This window comes from Emydura macquarii, unplaced genomic scaffold, assembly GCF_026122565.2.
Source record: "Emydura macquarii macquarii isolate MOO-44397 ecotype Brisbane River unplaced genomic scaffold, CSIRO-AGI_Emac_v2 contig_2795, whole genome shotgun sequence".
Taxonomy (NCBI): domain Eukaryota; kingdom Metazoa; phylum Chordata; order Testudines; family Chelidae; genus Emydura; species Emydura macquarii.
In genome coordinates this window covers 3,023,646-3,037,104 of record NW_027132932.1, presented here as the reverse complement: position 1 = coordinate 3,037,104, position 13,459 = coordinate 3,023,646, and the positions used below count along the sequence as shown (strand labels likewise).

At 38.0% G+C, this 13,459-nt stretch overlaps 1 protein-coding gene across 4 annotated transcripts in view; it reads right to left on the bottom strand.

The window, feature by feature from the left end:
- CTBP1 (C-terminal binding protein 1) overlaps window positions 1–13,459 on the bottom strand; it is a 385,409-nt gene that overhangs the window by 295,978 nt on the left and 75,972 nt on the right. The window lies entirely within an intron of this gene.

Sequence of the window (13,459 nt, the reverse complement as noted above, 5' to 3'; positions counted from 1 at the left end):
GTTGTTGAATAGAACCAGAGATAAAATTGATCCTTGTGGGACTCCACAAATGAGGGGTCTCATGTTGGAGATGCAGTTTCTCATCACTACTTGTTGGATTCGATCCTTCAGGAAGGCTTGAAACCATTTTAATCCATTACCCCGGACACCACCACCTCTCAGACGAGACAGTGGTATTTCATGTTCAACAGTGCCAAATGCTGTAGAGGTCCAGGAGAATGAGAATGAATATCTGCCTACTAACCACTGACAAAAGATCATCCGTCAGCACCACTTAAGTTGTTTCTGTCCCATGTGCTGGCCTGAATCCTGATTGCGCTAGGTCTTAGACATTAGCTTCAATTGGATGAGCTTTTAGTTGGTCTTTGACTAGCTTCTCTACGAACTTGCTCAGCAACAGGAGATTTCATATTGGGTGGTAGTTATCTTGAACCAACATATCCAGGGTGGTTTTCTTAAATGTTGGTCAGACTATACCATGTTTGAAGGAGGATGGGAAGGTTTCTCCCATGAATGAAGAATTGGCTACATTGGTCATAAATAGCACCAGTTGCTCATGAGACTTATTCACAGTCCAGAAATAATATGGGTCAGATTCACAGGTCTTGGGTTGAAACTTTGAAGCTATTCGGTACATTGGGAAGTGAATTGGGGATGCAGATGGTCTGTTTGTTGCTTGGTAAAGGGTGAGAAGATCCATACTGCTTGAGAAGTATTCCTGAATATCCGTGATCTTTTCAGCAAAGTAGTATGATAGTTCTTGGCAGCACTTGGAGCTGGGTTCTGTTGTGGACTATAGGCACTCAGGATTCATGAAGCAGTTTACCAACCTGGATAGCAACTTATGGTGGAATCTGTTTTAAGGGATGCTGATAAGAAAGTTCTCCAGAGATGGGGTGCCAGAAGAAGGACCTGTAAAATAAAATTGTTGCTATCGGGGAAGAATCTGCTTCAGTCCACAGGCTGCCATCCTTTTCTCTTTTCTTAGAAAGAGCCACCACGCTGAAAAATAATATTGCGAGCAGAAGCAAGAACTGTCTCTGGTGAGTGGGCTGCTGAAGGGAATGCCAAAATCCTGCCAAGCACATTGGCCAAATTACTTGACTGAGCAGAGGGAATAAGCAGCAGCCCATTAGTTCCAGATGAAGCAGAAAGTAAACCATTTGAATGATACACAGCAGAATAATTAAATTTGTATGGTATTTTAAGTCCATATCTTCCAAGATTTATCCAAGTATTACTACAATGCTTCCTAGTGGGACAAGTTAATGTATTTGTTGCATAAAGGTCAGATTTTATAAAAAATGTAGCAGTTTAAATTATTAGCTCAACTGGAAGGTTAGGCTACAGTAAGAGGAAGCTAAAAATGCAGTTTTTTGGACAGATTTAATTTATTTGTTTATTCTTTGGTGGTATAACAAGCTTAGATTTAAAACTTTTTGAAGATATCATCAGACATTTTGTTTTAAGTACAAGGTACGTGTTCTCCTAGGTCACGGTTTCCCTATCACAATCACCCATAAGACTGTCAAAATACATGTGACCTCTTTATCGCTCTTATATTTTTTTATAACGATAAACTTCAAAACTACAGGTCAAATTCACAAACTAACTAAAATCAACTGCCCCAGGAGAGAGATTCTTCTCTCTACAGGGCATCCTCAATTCTTTTTGTTTTTCTTTTCCAACTGCTCTGAATATTTAGTTATTATTTTGTTGCTATCTGTAATAACGACGTGATTGGTACTTTCTACTACTAAAAAAATAAACACAATAAAAAGAAATCACCTTACTCCCTTTACTGTCTCCAGTCAGCATAAAGCAATAGTAAACAATACTATCCACCATTGAAAAAATTGGAGAAGACAGAAGAAAAGAGAAGAAAAAGAAAAGGCACTGGAATGTGCAGTTTCCTATTCATCTCAAAGGAAGAAGACTAAAGTGCTGCATTTCTGCTACTATGTGGACCCTCTGCACTTCCAAATTCCTTCAAATGATTCCAAAATGGCATCACCAAAATGTGAGCCAGTATTGCCAGTTTCTCTTGGGTCCCCTAGAGATCTGGATTGAAGAGTACAGAACACTGGAGACAATTCCATCTTTAGGAAGAGTGAAAGTATCCATATTTCTGTTTCTGCAGTGTAATGGATAAAAAGAAAGGAGCTGGTTGACCTTTCTCCCTCTTTTTGTACACATGCTAGCCTCAATGGAAGGTGTCTGATTATAATTATAAATATGGCTTCAGGTTTGTCCCGGCTGGAAAAAAAGAAGTCAAGGATAGCATGATTTTCCAATTTGTCCATGACTCACCCCATCGTGGTGGCTCTTATCCCACAGGGCTGGGCCCAGCTCCGCACTCTAAGCCTGACATGTGGAGTTGCATCGCCACTCAAGTTTGACCCAGCTCTGTCAGCCACTTAACCCCAGGGACCAGCCCTGTGGGACACAGGAGCTGCTCTGGGTGAGTGCGGGGAAGACTCTCTCTCACCCCTAGGGCCCAGCCTCAAGGGACACAGAAGCTGCTAATACCCAAGGTGAATGCAGGGTGGCCTCGCTTTCCAGCCATACCTGACTCTTCCTCCCCAAGCAGGCTAAGATTAGGGTTGCAGTGCCAGGATGGAGGGTGCTGCTGTGGGTGGTCGGTGCCCCCTCATTCGTCTGGGCTTTTTTTTTTAAATCTATATTATAGATAGATAGATATAAAACAAACAAGGAGCAGTCACTAAACCCGTGACTTTTATTAAATTTACCATGACTGCTCTGTGATTTTTTATTAAAAAGAATGTCATGACAAATCTGCAGTCCTCATTCCAAACCTTCTGAGTTAACCCCTTCAATGGCTCTCCACTTACTTGCTCACTGAATAAACATCTCCAACAAAATAATAATAGAGACTGGTCTGTTCCAGGACTGTATAAATCTTGAACAGACTGACATAAATGGAAGCTGAATAGTCTAACAGTACCCTCCCTCAGAAAACATAGGCGATCCTCCAGAGATGGCTCACCCAATATCAGAGTTCAAACTGAGAGCTTGTGGTGTATGGGGCTGCTCAACATCTGTCTCGGTTTTGTCTGCACTGATTATCCAGGAATGTACATGCAGCTTTAATAGACGTGCAAAACCAGTCTAAATACTGTATACCTTAAGGAAAACAATCCTACTGTTCCCCCTGAAAATGGAACTGGAAAGATCCAAGAGCTGCAGATTACACGATAACTTCTCCATATTTAACTCTCCTCTTTGTACAGTAGGCCACTGCCATACTACATGGAGAGAAAACGAGCCTGTCACACTGTGGAAACACATTTCACTTCAAATGAACTAGTTAGCCATTTTGTTCAGGAGAACAGAACCACAATCGCTCTTCAAAATACCATTGTTGTCTAACCTCTACAAAACCATGAACTGTCTGGCTCACTTACTGTATTCTCTGTTGTCTAGAGTTACCTGAGTGACCAGCAAATACATAAGGTCAATAGGGCCAAATGTGAACAGCATTATATCAGAACCCAGTGGCTGGCAAGCAGGCTGCAGCAGCTTTACTGAACTACACTTTCTGTGTGCAGTGCAATGAGAAGTGCAGGCTTGCAAGCAAGCCAAAACACCTTTGATGAGATTGTGAATTGAAACATGTGTAAAATAAATTCATTAGTACCATACAACGTGCAGAGTGAAAAAAGATCTAACTCAGACCTCAAAACCTGTCACCATTACAGCCAAGAAGAAGCAGCTGCTTCTACCTGTGGCAGACAGGAAACAATTTAGCAACAAGTCAGTAAGCCCCTAATATGTTGAGAATAATGTCATCAACATTTACTTTATACTCCCTTTTCCATCTGCTGCAAGAGAGGCTCAAACCAGCTTGTCCAGGCTGGCATAATGGGACATTGAAGAAACTCTCTCTCCTAATGTTCACACTTTATCTTTCACTGGCATTGAAAGGTAACATTGTAGGACCCTTAACTTTACACACTAGACAATAGGCATAAAACTCTAACCAACACAAAAGCTTTTGCAGTAACAATTAACTGAGCTGCTGAAAACTAATGTAATCAGATTTTTTTTGTGGGGCAAAATTGTGAGTGTATAACGTGTCACTCAACTAATATCTATTGGTTTTAATCCTGGGATTGTGAATTTGTCCCAACACTATTTTAGGTGTAATTCTATGCACTCTAAAAATAATTTGGTTTAATCAAATTGCATTTCACATTTGCTACTTCAATTGATATCGTAAGGATAATTGTTACACTTACATTTTTCAGTGTGAGTGCTCATATTTGAGCTTACATTCTGAAGGAGTTTTATCCTGTGTTTGCAATCCATCTGATCAAAAGTCATGTTGTAGGAGTAACATATAGGTCAAAAGAATCAAGATTTCATAGAGAGAATGTCTACATCATTGCCCTATACTGAAAAAAATTACTACAATCTCCATTTTAAAGATATAAATTAATAGTATATTATAAACCAGAATATGCTATCTTGAAAATAAACTAACTAAAGAGTTATAAAAACTGGGTGTCCCAGAAAAATATGGAAATTAAGACATTAGTGGATGTTTATACTAATTGGAAGTGTTACTGGACTTTTTTTTGCCTGATCATTGTACTTCTCCAACAATAGCTCAGAGAGTGTCCATAAAGAATAAAAACCCTGGAACCTTTCCCCAGACAGTTCTAATATTGTCTGAGAACAGCCTTCTCTATATAGAATAAATTTTGAAATAAACAAGATTAGGAGTTCGGTGTTCCAAGATTGGTGTAGACCCACTGATACCCTTATAATTCTAAAACAAAGGAAAAGTTTTGCTTAGGATTAATGAAGTCTTAAAACATCTGCTGTTTTTCATCTGGTAACGTTTTACCTGGTTTGAGGTAGTCAATCAGTTTATTTTAAGGTCCAAAGAATTAGCCTTAGATAGGGAGTAAAATACAGAATTCTCAGATAATTCAAAATTCAACACCAGATGGCCCAAAATTTTAGTGATTCAGTTATTTGATGGCATTTGGTCAGTTCTTCGCTTATTAAGGACTTTTAATTCTGACAATTTTCTTAGTAAAATTGTAGAGTCCTATTGGTACAGGAATTAGAAAATACATGGATATATAGGGTTTTATTTCATTACATGCATTCCATTTATCTGTGTAAGACTTTGAGAAGAGACTGCCAGGCTGAGAGTGTTTGTCATTCTCCTGTAGGCCCCAGTCCTAATCCCACTGATTTCAACAGAGGTAGGATGAGGCCTTTATTAAGTCAGTGCTTAATGGTGGTATGTTAGGGAGTTGAAAAAAATTCACAGGCTAAGACCTCAAAAGACATATGGGATATGATTGGGCTTTATGCCAGCAGACTGAGGCACTGCAATAAACCTGCAGGTGAAAAAAAAAAACAAACCCTGAGAATTAGCTCTTTTTGGTGTAATATTAATAGCATTTTATATTCAATCTGTATTCATTATGTCCAAGGCTACCCTAAAAGCTGGAAAGTCAACTGGAAAACAGCATTTACAATATGACAAGAGTTCTTTATTTCCTTTTTTCCCCCCTCATGTATTCTGTATGAGACAGAAAATCAACTTTTTTTTTTTAGAATTAGTGCTTTTTAAAGAAACACTTCTGTTCATGTTTCAATTTGATTTTTAATTCTGCAATAGAGAACCATCACTAGTACATTATGTAAGACAGCTGAGAAATATATTGGTCAGACCCATGATAATGTAAACTACTTTTCTTACACTTCTTCTCCCAAACTGTTGTGTAGAATAACTGCCACTTTTTGCCCCACTCTGCACTTTGGTGGCTGCACTTCAGTAACGGGACAAATGACACCCATATTATAGTAGAGCAATTGCTACAGTTTTTAAAGCTGCATAATCATTCCCATTTTACCCGTTTTCAGTTATTCAAAACTTTCTGAAAGTGACCAGTGATTTGTACCATTATTTTATTGGGTACCCAATTTAAGACAATTACAGGTACCTGATTTCCAGAAAGTACTAAGCATCCATCCTCTAAATACCTGACCTTAGTGTCTCGAGTTAGGCATATCACTGGTCACTTTTGAAAATTTAGGTCATTGAAGTCTGCCACAAAATGAATATTATGGAAAGTTTGAGCAACAAAGAAAAGGGAAAATATGCACTTTTCTTGTTATAAATCTTTTTGCAACCTCTTTTTAAAAATGTGTTCAGCTGAAATGGCTGGGTTTAGCAAGTTTTTGTTTGGTAAGAAAACAGTTCTGTTTGGGGGGCTGTGCCTATGACTGCTCTGGTAAAAATTGGCTTTGATTTAATTTAGTTATGACATGTTGAAAATCACACCTTTTGCATAAGAAGTTTACTTTAAATGAGGATTTCTCAATACGGTTGCAAAGGACATATCTGAAAAGAGCCAGACTATATGCATATCCATAGCTTATTTAATTGTGTATTGAAAACAGACAAGATGGACAATGACTGAAGGAGCCTTTGTAAAAGTATCTATGGGCATTCCACTGATGTGCTGCCAAATAATTCCAGATTATGCAATTTCTTTTTCCATTTTTACAAACTTTAACTCTGACCCTCTGGGCATATGCTTTATAATATAGTCTTTAATATGGTCTTTAATTACATGAGCATGTATTTCTCAAATACTGTTCCTAAATAATTTTTCTTACAACCTTACATACATTTAGAGCACTTTTTTTTTAAAAAATCATCATCAAGCTACTAGTGAATGGGGGAAGCAGTAGATGTGATATATCTTGATTTTGGTAAGGCTTTTGACAATCTTCTGTGACATTCTCATAAGCAAACTAGAGAAATATGCTCTAGATGAAATTATTAAATGTGGGTGCGGAAGTGGTGGAAAGACTGTACTCAAAGAGTAGTTATCAGTGAGTTCTCTGACAAGCAGGGGTCAGCCCTGGGTCTGTTACTATTCAATATGTTCATTAATGACTTGGATAATGGAGTGGAAAGTATGCTTATAAAATTTGAGGATGACCTCAAGCTGTGAGAGATTGCAAGAACTCTGGAGAACAGGATTGGAATTCAAAGTGACCTTGACAAACTACAGAATTTATCTGACATCAACAAGATGAAATTCAATAAAGGCAAGCACATAGGAAGGAAAAGTCAAATACACAACTACGAAATGGAAAATAACTGTCGAGGTGGCCATACTGTTGAAAAGGAATTGAGGAACATAGCGGATCAAAATTGAATATGAGTCAATAATGTGATACATTTGCAAAAAAAAGGTTAATATTCTAAGGTGTTTTAACAGGATCATCGTATGTAAGACATAAGATGTAATTGTTCCACCCTATTTGGCACTGGTGAGGCCCTAGGTGGAGTAATGTGTCCAGTTCTGGGCACCACACCTTAGGAAAGACATGAACAAATTGGAGTCTAGTGGAGAGCAACAAAATTTATTAAAGGTTTAGAAAACCTGACATATAAGGAAAGGTTAAAAAATTGGCATGTTTAATCTTGAAAAAAGAAGATTGAATGGGGACCTGATAACAGTCTTCCAGTATGCTAAAGGCTGTTATAAAAAGGACAATGATCAATTGTTCTCCATGTCCACTAAAAGTAGGACAAGAAGTAATGGGCTTAATCTGCAGCAAGGAAGATTTAGATTAGAAATTAGAAAGTTTTCCTTAACTGTAAGGGTAGTTAAGATCTGGAATAGGCTTTCAAGTGAGATTGTGGAATCGCCATCATTGATGGTTTCTAAGCACAGGTCATACAAACACTTGTCAGGGATGGCCTATGTCTATTTGGTCCTGCCTCAGCACAGGGGGCTGGACTTGATGGCCTCTCCAGGTTCCTTCTAGCCCTAATCTTCTATGATTTTTATTATTAATTTTGGAGACTTGCACTATTTTCATTCCCCTAATGATTTTAAACTTTTTAATAGTATGTTCTTTTCTTGCCTATGTATTTAAATAATTTAGTCAGTAACATGTATTATATACCCTTTAATATACAACCAGTCTTACTTAGATGTATTTCAAGAAAAGAAGCAGTTAACAATGAAGCTAACGCAACTGCAAACCTACATGTATACGTACAGCATCAAATTATTACTACTCTTCTATACTGTTATACAAAATCAGTAGTATGATGATTACTTACGGTTTGCTATTTATTTTTCATATAAATTACTTTGATGTATTCTGTCTGGCCTGCACAGAGTAGAGCACAGTACAACATATGCAAATCCATGCAAAAAGATTGTAGAAGAATACTACATGCAGTGTTGTTGTAGCCATGTTGGTCCCAGAATATGAGAGAGACAAGATAGATAAAGTAATATCTTTTATTCGACCAACTTCTGTTGGTGAGAAAGACAAGGCTCGAAATTAAGAAAGATGTTATGACATTGTTATTTGAAAAACAATATTTGGTCATGTAATTAAATACTACATAATAATACATATACAGAAGAATAATAATCAAGAAAATAAAACTACCAGAGTTAAACATATGTTTGGTTTCTTTCTCACAAAAACTTATAAAAATACACACTTTTGCAAACAAAATAGCTAGCAAATTTGATAATATGAAAGTAAAGAAAAAAAGAATAGGAATAGGATAGACAGTATATGTGCTAATAAATGGATGCATATAAACCTTATATGCAACTCTCAATTATGTAATCTAGGACATACTTTTCACTGCATATCCTAATGACTGAAATAGCTGTGGCATGAATTAATAATAGAAGTCTATAAAGGTTGAATTGATACTGACATCTGGCTATTACTACTGTAAATGACAGATTAATGGACAAAGGCATGAGATCCCCAAAGTCTTTTTAGATATTTAATTACAAAAGGAAGTAACTTCAATTACCAATAATCATATTAATTAGCACAGTTAAAAATCCCATAGAGCAGTAAATGATTTCACAGGAAATTTTGGCTATAACAATGACAAGTTAAGTAATAACTTACACCGCTGCTAGCATAGAATAAGTGATTTAATGATCCACAAAGAAAGTTTTATTGTACTGAGATCAATATCTGACCCTTATTATAGACTAAAAGCCATGCCTAAAACCAATTATAAGAACCATTGTTGGGAGTCTCCATTACATAGAAACTTCCTCCTAAATTGTCACTCAGTAACAATTAAATAGATAATGTAAAAAAAGTTTATTCTTTCAGTCTCCTAAGAGCATTACGACTGTTGATATTTAACATTGTTTAAATCAACAGCAAACCTTTGGTACTTGACTTTTGGGGTGATGGAGAAGAAGACCAGGCATTCTCTGGTAGAATTTCTTTCCACATTTCCTTAAAATCGTTAATATGCATACTCACTGAATCAACAATATGCGACTTCCTTTAAAATAAACATGATAATTCAACAAAAAATGTCATGAAGATATAAAACTTCTTTCCAAGCTATCTACTTCCAAAAGAGAAAGCACCTCCCCGTTTTGAAACAAACTCCACCTAATTCCATATATACACTGAAATGCAAATCAGCTAGAAGACAAAGTAGTGGTTTAATTTCCCCATTACCATTTCTCTCAAACAGCAACATTAACAGAAGTAGTAATCTAGCACTTCCAATAATCTAGCACTTCTCATCTTCCTCCAAAATTCTTGCAAAACTAGGAGTTATTACTCAAAAAGGCAGGAAGAGGAGAAAAAAATAAATCCAATCCCAACTGCAGAGGCAATTAGATGGGCCCCAGGGTGGGGAATCTGTCACAAAAATCTGACTACACATGCACCAACAAGATTGTGTGAGCTGTGTACAATGGTACCATTTCCATCATCAACAAACAAAACAGAAAGAAAGGGGGGTGGTATTGGTTATTCACCTTTTCATAACTGGTATTCTTTCAGATGGATTGTGTGTGTCCATTTATGCTGTAGGGGTAGGCATGTCATGCACTCCAGTGCCAGAGAGTTTCCCTAATGGTATCCACAGAGATGGCCCCACCCACTGCCAAGCTTCTTCTGCTCACAACTGAGGGTAGAAAGGACAGAGTCCCTCTGTCTCACCTTGAATTTCTTTGCACCACAATGAATGGTAGACTCCAATGCATCAAGGAAGAGGTGTGAGTTATGCAACACATCTCAAATAGTAGTTATGAGACGGTGAGTAACCATTTCTCTTCAAGTGCTTGCATATGCCCATTACAATACAGGTGACACACAAACTGTTACTCCAGGAGGTGGGGCATGGAGTCTTATCAGAGGAGATACTGTAGGACTGCCTTCCCTACATTTGCATCCTCTCTCAGTGCAGTGGACAGTATGTAATGTCTGGTGAATGTATGAATCGAAGACCATGTTGCTGCTCTACAGATGGCCATAATTGGGACACATGCCACAAATGATGTTGAATGTGCTTTGGTCAAGTGCACTGTAAATTTGTCTGGAGCTGTTACTCCTTTGGCAGTATAAAACATTGCAACGCAGATAATGATGCATTTTGAGAGCCTCTGCATTGTGATCATGTGGCCTCTCATATGTTCTGTATAAAAAACAGAGAGCCCAGAAGCCACCCAAAAAGGCTTTGTCTTATCCAGATAAAACGCTAATGCTTGACGAATGTCTAAGGTGTGGAGCTTCTGCTTGGGCAGATGCAGTTTTGGGAAGAAAACTGGTAGGTGGATAGACTGATTCAAGTGGAAATCAGAAACCACCTTTGAGGGGAATTTGTGGTATGGTTTCATCTGAACCTTGTCCTTATAGAGAGAACTGTGTATGGTGGATGAGTGTCCAATGCATTCAGTTCTCCCACCCTCCTGGAAAAGGTGAAGTCCACTAAGGTGGTTACCTTTTTCTGACAGGTGTATAAATGAGCACAATGCTAAAGGCTCAAAAGGAGGGGCAATAAGCGCAGACGATGCCAAACTGACAGGCAGAAAATATCTATCAAGACCTTTCTGAAACCTGGTCATGATCAGGTGAATGAAAAGAAGTCATACCATTTATGTGCGGATGAGACAGACTCCAGTCTGCCTGAAGACAGAGACCAGCGGTCCAGGGAAGGGATGGGCCCACTTTGCCCAAAGAGGTGTGGTGATTGGCCCCCATAGCCCAGAAGATAATGGCAGGGGTCACCTATATGAAGTATCATCACAAGCAGGGGTGGAGCCACAGTGTGAGGAATGGGTCACCGTGTAGTAAGAGGGTCATTCAGGGACCCCATTTGGGGTGTATGGAGGGCCCTAGATTGCCTTCGGCCAGTCCTGATGACTAGTACTGTTTATTAGAATAAATAAAGGAAGATGTAAATTGCATATTAATTTAATTAACAGATTATGCCAAATTAGGAATTACTGTAAACAATGGAGGACAGTGAAATATTCCAGAATTATCTATAGCATTTAAAGAACCAAGAAAATGTTAGTACAGAACATTGCTATGCTAATGAAGGATGATGTGCCAGAGGACCAAGAGGCTATTTTCAACCATATCATCCGGCCGTTAATGTATTTTGACAGAAGAATAGCCAGATTAGAAAGGTCCAAAGAGTGTATGCAAACAAATAAAGAAGCTGGTAGCAAAGTGGATATGGTATTTCATAGTGATTCCTCTAATTCAAAGACATAGTTCTCCCAACTGGGGTGGTAAATAAATTCATACAAGTAGCTGCAACTAGATTAATGTTAGGAATTACTCATGGAAGTCTTGATCCTTTCACAGAGAAAGGCAAAGTTGAAGACACACAAAAAATAAGGCAAATAAGATATATATCAATATCAAGTGATAAATAAAGGGGATTCTCATTTTGTTTGTGTATTTTTAACATCAGAACTGGTCATTTCCCCAGATCTGTAAATAAAGGGAATACTCAGTACACTGCTATCCTTTAGCTTATACAGAAGAGGGTTGGCCAGTTGCATTCTTGAGAGTATACCCTTCCCAATATCTATGGGACCCCAAATCTGCATATGGAGAGGAATGAGGGCAGGGCTATGGGAAAGAGCATCAGTATCTCAGAAACTTGTGCGGAACAGGCACAAATGGTAATCAAGCCCCAAGCTTTATTTACTTTTGAGTGGAGTCACTCTTTGCAGAAGATCACCTTCCTACTTTAAAAGGAAAATCTGGAGACAGTCACTGCCAGGAGAGCAGTGGCAACAAAGTTAGCAAAACCTCACTTCCCCGATGGAAGAATTAAGAAACCCCCATGAGAAAAAAAAATTGATTAATTCTATCCCTCTAGGTCCATTTCTACAGATTTTCTATGAAGTGGAGCACCTCCTCCTTTCCCCACCCACCCAAGCCATCCAGAAAACTCTATGCAAGAAAACTATTAATATGATATTAATGTTCTACAGTTAAGCAGCTAAAAGTCAGACAATATGAAAAATAAGGCTTTCCCCTTTTGGGTATACACATTGCGTTAGTTACATGATCACAGTTTACAATGGTGGCTTTGTTATTGGCCCCAAGGTGCCAGCCTTCCCCTAAACAGGTAGTCAGTTAGGTCCTGTCCCATGTAGGAAGGAGAGCAGGGTCCCAATCTGGAAAAGCCTTTCTCCCTACAGCCAATTGTTTCTTTTTCTCCTCTCTCACCAAAGGAGGGTTTGGTTTTTTTAAAAAAAGGTCTCAGGCAGCACTTATTTGGACTCAGGTGTCCCTAGTTGACCTGAGGTAACCGCTTTTCAGTTTATAGGGGAAAGGGTCTTTAATCATTTTATGGCTAATATACCTGCCTTCCACTACTCTGTCACAACTGTCCAGCCTGACTTTGCCACATCAGAAAATAGACAAGATAAGATTTAATTTCTCCATTCACATATATTCATTCAAAGAGGTGGAGGGGATGGAAGACAAGAAGGATGAGAAACCAAATCCTCTCTCTTGCATGAGATATAAATTTGGGCATTATTTTGTACATCTCAGCAAGATGTGATGCTCTGTGTAAAACTTTCAGATAATTTTTAAGCTATACTTCAAAAACAGAATTGATTCTTGGTAGTGGTTTAGAAAATTACAATCAAAACCATATGCTGAAACGTAGTCTTTTCAAGCATGTTATTAACATTAAACATGATAAACTTGATTAAGAAATATTAAAGGTAACTTTCACATTTGGAAGAGGTTAGAAATAATGAATATTACTGAAAATAAGGGTTAACCATGAAAATATAGTTACAGCACCTTAAAGAGAAACTGATACCTCACTGAAAATCTGAAAAAGTCTCCTGGAAAGCATAAGTGCTGGAACTAGCAGTGCTGGGGCTGCTGCACCCTCTGGCTTGAAGTGGTTTCCATTATATACAGGGTTTACAGTTTAGTTCAATGGCTCTCAGCAACCCCATGATAAAAATTGTTTCTGCATCCTTGTTGGAAAGGAGTCTGCATGTTTATAATTTCAGGCGAATGAGAGGAAAGCTTTCCATTTTAAAAAAATACATGCATGAAAGAAAGCCCTCTGTTGATTCTAAACTCATCATTCTTGTTGTTTATTCCAAACCTGAAATTATAATGC